Genomic DNA, 8,107 nt, shown 5'->3' with positions numbered 1-8,107 from the left:
TAATTCACACAAAAAAAGATGTATTTAGCGCTACGTGCGCACCACGCGCGTAAAACTGTTCACGACATGGGCATTTTTGACATGCTCAAAATGTCATGATCAGCGTAGAAAGTTGATTAGAAATTAATTTTGCGCATTTTGAAATTTAAATATGTGTGCGCGCATAACTTCGTATAAAACATGCCATTTTTAGTGCACAAAAAGTTAGCGCAAGATATAAATTAAACATTTGCTAAGTTTCAATTTAAATTATATGGGTTTCAAATCTATGTTAAATACGGGAAATTCATAAAATCGCGCGTAAGTCATGTTACGCATTTCTGACGTCATTCAAAAATAGGAGGTGCACAACTTCACGTAAATGCCCATATGTTGACAAAGTTATAAAATGTTATGTTTACAGGTTTTTGAGATACGTGAGACACAAAAATTGAGGAGAAAGAAATAAGAAACTAGACATGAAACTCGTCACTTTGACGAGTTAGTTATCCGCACCACGACAAACTCCACGTGCACGTCATACGTTGGAATATTGCACACAGATAAAGATTATGGCATTATGACAAGAACTGAAGAATATGATATGCTGTTAGTGCTGAATTCTGTCAATTTTGTGTCATATAGTATATACAGTGCAAACAGTATTATCTGTATACATATTACATACAGTGTAGAATAGGTGAAATTACAGGACCCGCCATTTATTCCAATTTTTAACATGGCGACGGTATCAAAATGAAACACTTAGATAGCAATTTCAGAAGGAAATTATCTCAGGAACATATTAACGTGTAGAAGAAATTTGAATACGTAAAATATAGATGCGCACCCTTTTAATTATTACGCAAAATATGAAAATACGACTTATTTTATTCAACTGGCCATATGATGACGTCACAACATCCGATTGCCAAAATGTTTACATGAATTCGTATCTACAATCCAATAGCTTCCAGAAAACGTTTTAATCATGATTATCACTTTTTATTCTGACGAGCTATAACAGATTGAAAATTACTGTAAAGATGAAAATAAGTGACCCACGTTATTTACATTTTTAGACATGATGACGTCATAAAAATTAAAATATTTTTAACTCATACGGAAGATAGTTGATTAACGTAGACAATACTAAAATCTCGGGGGAAATGGAATATGTATAAGCGAGATGCGCTCTGTTGAATATGATGAGCAATAACGAAAGAGACAAAAATCCTATATTTTACATTCGTGTGGCCATACGATGACGTCATAACATCCGAGAGGTAAAAATTCTGCATGAATTCATATCTACAATTTATCATCTTACATAATAAGTTAAAAAAATTGGGGTAACCTTTGATCCCGAAGAGCTATAATAGATTAAAAATTGGCATTATTTTGACAATATTTTATAACTTTTTCAACTAAAATGCGCGCAAATGGTCTAAATCAACGTGTTCGTATGGCGTCATTTTAATTTGAAATGATGTTAATCTTTTTTAAACTGACTAGGAAAGGCTGTAAAATCATAATTCAAGAGAAAAACACATAATTTTCATGCTCCGTGCGCACCTTACGCGTAAAATGTTTCGCGCGCGTGGGAATTTTTGACATGCTCAAAATGTCATGATCAGCGTAGAAAGTTGATTAGAAATTATTTTTGCGCATTTGAAATTTTAAATGCGTGTATGCGCGTAACTTCTTGTGAAACATGCCATTTTTAATCCATAGAAGGTTTACCCTTAATATGACTTAAATTTTCACTAAGTGTCAATACAAAATAACTTTTGGTTTATAATCTATGATCAATCATTGAAATTCATAAATCGCGCGTAATTCATGTTGCGCAACTCTGACGTCATTCAAAAATAGGAGGTGCACAAGTTCACGTAAATGTCGATATGTTGACAAAGTTACGATATGTTCTGTTTACACGTTTTAGAGAAACGCGACGCACAAAAATGACAGAAGGAAAGAAGTATAATACAGAAACTAGATTTGAACTCGTCACTTTGACGAGTTCGGGTTATCCGCGCAAACGCAACATGCACATACTTAACCATATGAACCTCAACAATTATTATGCCATCCTATGACATGAAATAAATATGTTTACAGTGCTGAATTGTACCTATTATGTAGCATACATCATATTACAGTATTTTACAGAATAAACTGTATATGTTATATACAGTGTAGCATAGACAAAATTATGAGACCCATCTTTTAAATCCAATTATTAACACGATGACGTCATCAAATTGACATATAAAGATAACAATTTTAGAAGATAATTATCTAAATAATTACATTAAATCAAATTTGAAGAATTTTGGGCACGTAAAAGTGAGATGCGCTCTATTTAATATGATGAGCAATAACGAAAGAGTAAAACATCCTATATTTTACATTCGTGTGGCCATACGATGACGTCATAACATCCGAGTGGTAAAGGTTCTGCATGAATTCATATCTACAACATATCTATTAATAATAATTATATCTATAATAAGAGTTCGGGTTATCTGCGCAAACGCAACATGCACATACTTAACCATATGAACCTCAACAATTATTATGCCATCCTATGACATGAAATAAATATGTTTACAGTGCTGAATTGTACCCATTATGTAGCATACATCATATTACAGTATTTTACAGAATAAACTGTATATGTTATATACAGTGTAGCATAGACAAAATTATGAGACCCATCTTTTAAATCCAATTATTAACACGATGACGTCATCAAATTGACATATAAAGATAACAATTTTAGAAGATAATTATCTAAATAATTACATTAAATCAAATTTGAAGAATTTTGGGCACGTAAAAGTGAGATGCGCTCTATTTAATATAATGAGCAATAACGAAAGAGTAAAACATCCTATATTTTACATTCGTGTGGCCATACGATGACGTCATAACATCCGAGTGGTAAAGGTTCTGCATGAATTCATATCTACAACATATCTGCTTACATATTAAATTAAAAAAATTGGGGGTCGTGGATGATCCTGAGGAGCTATAATAGATTAAAAATAGGCTTAATTTTGACAATATGTTGTCACTTTTGCAACTAAAACGCGCGCAAATTGTCTAAATCAACGTGTTCGTATGACGTCATTTTAATTTGAAATGATGTAAATCTTTTTTTAAATGACTAAGAAAGGCTGTAAAATCATAATTCAAGAAAAAAACACATGATTTTCATGCTCCGTGCGCACCTTACGCGTAATTTTTTTCGCGCGCGTGGGAATTTTTGACATGTTTAAATTGTCATGATCAGCGTAGAAAGTTGATTAGAAATTAATTTTGCGCATTTTTAAATTTTAAATGCGCGTGCGCACGTAACTTCTTGTGAAACATGTCATTTTTAATCCATAGAAAGTTTGCCCTTGATATGACTTAAATTTTCACTAAGTGTCAAAACAAAATGACTTTTGGTTTATAATCTATGATCAATCATTGAAATTCATAAAATCGCGCGTAACTTACGCTGCGCGACTCTAACGTCATTAAAAATATGGAGGTGCACAACTTCAGGTAAATGTCCATATAATGACAAAGTTATACAAAAGATATATTCACAAGCAATAGGGGATATGCGACGCACAAAAATCCGGGAAAGAAAGAAGAATAACAAAGAAGATGAAGATGAAAAAAAAGATATTTACAATCACATGGGTTATCCGCAACTAAGTTGCGGATAACCAAAAAAAAAATTTGATGAAACAGGACGATTACAAGGAGTTATCCGCTCTAAGCGGATAACTAAAAAACTAGATCTAAACTCGTCACTTGAGGACGAGTTTGGTTATCCGCCCGCAACAAAACGTATCTTGCACATTCAAGTACTTTTCAGTTATGACTTTTCCAAAAAGTAGCCTATTCAAAATTAAAACTGTCCTTTCACTGTAATAGCCTTATCAATCCTTTTATTAGTTATCCGCACTTGGCGGATAACTCCTTGTTATTGTATGGGATCAATATTTTTTTTTGTATTATTAGTTATCCGCATTCAGCGGATAACTCCTTGTAACTGTCCTGTTTCATCATCTTTTTTTTTTTTGGTTATCCGCAACTTAGTTGCGGATAACCCTTGTTATTGTCACGTTTCTTTTTCTTCATCTTTATTCTTCTTTCTTTCCCGGATTTTTGTTGCAGCTATATCTCAAATGTTTGTAGACATAACTTTGTATAACTTTCAAAATGCGCAAAATTAATTTCTAATCAACCTTTTTATGCGTTTCTTGTCATTTTGAGCATGTCAAAAATTCCCACGGGCGCGCAATTTTTTCCGCACGCGTTAAAAACATATTTTTTTCTCTTGAATTATATTTTTCAAGCCTTTCCTAGTAATTTTGAAAACAATTTAGACCTTTTCCAGTTTAAATAACGCCATACGAACACGTTGAATTAGACAATTCGTGCGCGTTTTTTATGAAAAAGCTTACAAAATCGTCAAAATAATGTCTTTTTTTAAACAGTCATAGTTTCTAAAGTAAACCGTGAACCATTTATTTTTATTACAAAATCTAGAAGTTGATGAGTTGTAGATATCGGATTATGCATCGATAAGGCTAAAAAAACATTGTGACGTCATCGTATGGCCACACGAATGTAAAATATAGGATTTTTGTCTCTTTCATTATTGCTCATCACATTCAATGGAGCGCATCACGCTTATCTGTATTCCTTTTTCTCCTACATTTATATATTGTGTAGGTCAATCAACTTTCTTTAGCATGAGATAAAAATATTTTAATTTTTATGACGTCATCATGCCTAAAAATGTTAATTACGTGGGTCATTAATTTCATCTTTACAGTAAATTTTAATCTGTAATAGCTCGTAAGAATAAAATGTGATAATCACGATTAAAACGTTTTCTGGAAGCTATTGGATTGTAGATACAAAATCATGTGAACTTTTCGCCAATCAGATGTTGTGACGTCATCATATGGCCAGTTGAATAAAAAAAGTCGTATTTTCATATTTTGCGTAATAGTTCATCACATTTAAAAGGGTGCGCATCTATATTTTACGTATTCAAATTTCTTATACATGTTAATATGTTGTTCCTGAGATAATTTCCTTCTGAAATTGCTATCTAAGTGTTTCATTTTGATACCGTCCACCGTACCATGTTAAAAATTGGAATAAATGGCGGGTCCCGTAATTTCACCTATTCTACACTGTATGTAATATGTATACAGATTATACTGTTTGCATGTATATACTATATGACACAAAATTGACAGAATTCAGCACTAACAGCATATGATATTCTTCAGTTCTTGTCATAATGCCATAATCTTTATCTGTATGCAATATTCCAACGTATGACGTGCATGTGGCGTTTGTCGTGGTGCGGATAACTAACTCGTCAAAGTGACGAGTTTCATGTCTAGTTTAATTGTTTTCCCGTGATGGGATTCGATCCCGGTACCTCTGATACCAAAGTCGGTTGCACTACACATCAAGCCATATGAGCACCTGCCGAAGAAAATCCGAAGAAAGATTACTCGTTCGTTCGGTATGTCGTGAACCCCTCGATGCAAGTTGATTATTACATATCAAACTAAATCACAATTTTTACTATGATGAAATCTTCACAAATTTTAAACAGTGACATATTATGAAAGTGCATACTTTCAAGTTTTATATATTAACATGTAAAGAAAAAAGATAAACGTTATATTTATTGTTTTGCTCTTTGAAAATGTTTATGTTTTTTTGATGATAATTATTTCAAAAATTACATTTAATATGCAAATAATGTAGCCATCAAACACGTTTTAACATTCAACACTATAATAAATCAGACCTACGATTCATAGACTGTAATAAAATAAAATAAAAAATTGGGGTAACCTCGCATTCTGATGAACTGTATCACTTTTGAAAGTAGACATTTTGCAACATTTTCACAATTTGTTGACGTTTTCGTGCGCAACCTGTCATGTTTAACGTGCTCGTAGAACGCCAATGCAAGTTTTGAAAATGAATAAAACAATGTAAAATTGTTAACCTAAGTTTGAAAAACACAATTTATGTAAAAGAAAAGCTCATACGCGTTCCCTGCGCTGTGCGCACGTAAAAATGTGCGCACCAGTGGAAATTTTTTAAACGCTTAAAATGACCTGAAACGTGCTCTAATTTAATCAGAAATTAATTTGAAGCATTTTAAAATTTTAAATGCTGTTTACGCGCGCACTTTCTAATGTTACAAAATTCGGTAGGGATAAAAAAGTTAACAATTGATGTGAAGCAAACGTGGCTGAAAATTACGTTAAAAAATATTTATCTGTTTCAAAGTTATGATCAATTTAAGATTTTCAGAAAATCGCGCGTAACTTACGATACGCGCATCTGACAGCGTCCAAAAGCTTGGCTGCACAATTTCAATTAAATGTCTATATGCTGACCAAGTTACAACATGTTATGTTAATGCGTTGCAGAGAAAAAGCGTGCACAAATTTGGAGCATTTTAAAATTTCAAACGCAGTTTACGCGCAGACTTTCTAGTGTTCAAAAATTTGCTGAAGATCGAAAAAGTTAGCCATTGATGTGAAGAAAACGTTGCTGAAAATTTCGTTACAAAATATTTATTTGTTTCGAAGTTATGATCAATTTAAGATTTCCGGAAAATGACGCGTACCTTACGCTACGCGGCTCTGTCAGCGTCAAAAAGCTTGGCTGTACAACTTCAGTTAATTGTCTAAATGTTTACCAAGTTACAACATGTTATGTTAACACGTTGCAGAGAAACAGCGTGCACAAAATCTGAGAAAGAAAGAAGAATAATAAAAAAAAAAAAGTAACACTACAATAACAAAGGTTATCCGCTTGAGGCGGATAACCAAAAAAAAAAGTAACAGGACGATTACAAGGAGTTATCCGCTACTAAGCGGATAACTAATAATACAGAAAAATATTGATCCAATACAATCACAAGGAGTTATCTGCTACTAAGCGGATAACTAAAAAACTAGATTTGAACTCGTCACATTGACGAGTTAGGCTATCGCCCAACGCATCGTAACACGCACATGTTATTTATTATGCTTAGTCTACAATAGGCTGCACTACAACGATTGTAACGAACAGCTGGAATACATCAAAATCGTTCAATATGTGTCAACAGTTGACGGTATTAGCATTGTAAACGGTTCAGTTGACGGTTATTTTTTATTTTGCACCACTCACGTTTATTCAATTGTTTGAAAATGATGACCTTTTCAAATTAAAAAAAAAAGTTCATAAGTCTAAAGAGGAATTGTTTTAGTAATAGAATATTAAAAATTGGAAGAAAATTGATAACGTTTACGCGGAATGCGCTCTATTGAATGTGACGAACTGTGTCGAAAGAGACAAAATCCCTATATTTTACATTTGTGTGGCCATACGATGACGTCACAACAGCCCAGAGGTAAAAATTTTGCATGAATTCATATCTACAACATATCTGCTTACATATTAGGTTAAAAAAATTGGGGGTCACCAGACATCCCGGAGAGCTACAATCGATTGAAAATAGGCATATTTTAACACAAATTTGCATAAAATTACCAATTTTCAAGCGCACGATTTTTAAAGTTTGACGTGCACGTGTGTCATTATTTTGCATTCATAATTCATCAAATATGAAAGAAATATATCATAAAACTATGAAAAACAATAATCAAGCCCAAAAACGGGCTTTCTAGGCTGCGTACAAGCGAAGTGCGCGGGTGCAACGCAACATTTTTTTGAAAAATGTGAAATGCTTAAAATGTCCTGAAACATGTAGAAAGTTGATTAGAAATTGAATGTGAGCATTTTTAAATTTCAAAGCGCGCGTACGCGCGATTTGACCAATGTTCAAAATTTTGCTGATGATACAGGAAGATGACCCTTGACATGAAGCATACGTGTGTCAAGTGGTATTTAAAAATAGCTATTGGTTTTCAATTTATAGTCAATCTAAGAATTTCAGAAAATCGCGCGTAGTTACGCAACGCGACCATATTTTCATTAAACCAAAGTTTGATGCATAACTACACATATACGTGCATCTGCTGGCCAAGTTACAACATAACTGCTACCGCTGTTTTTGAGATCTGCGTGACACAAA

The sequence above is a fragment of the Antedon bifida genome, chromosome 1 (genome assembly GCF_963402885.1).
Source record: "Antedon bifida chromosome 1, ecAntBifi1.1, whole genome shotgun sequence".
In the NCBI taxonomy this organism is placed as follows: domain Eukaryota; kingdom Metazoa; phylum Echinodermata; class Crinoidea; order Comatulida; family Antedonidae; genus Antedon; species Antedon bifida.
This window is presented reverse-complemented; position numbering follows the sequence as displayed.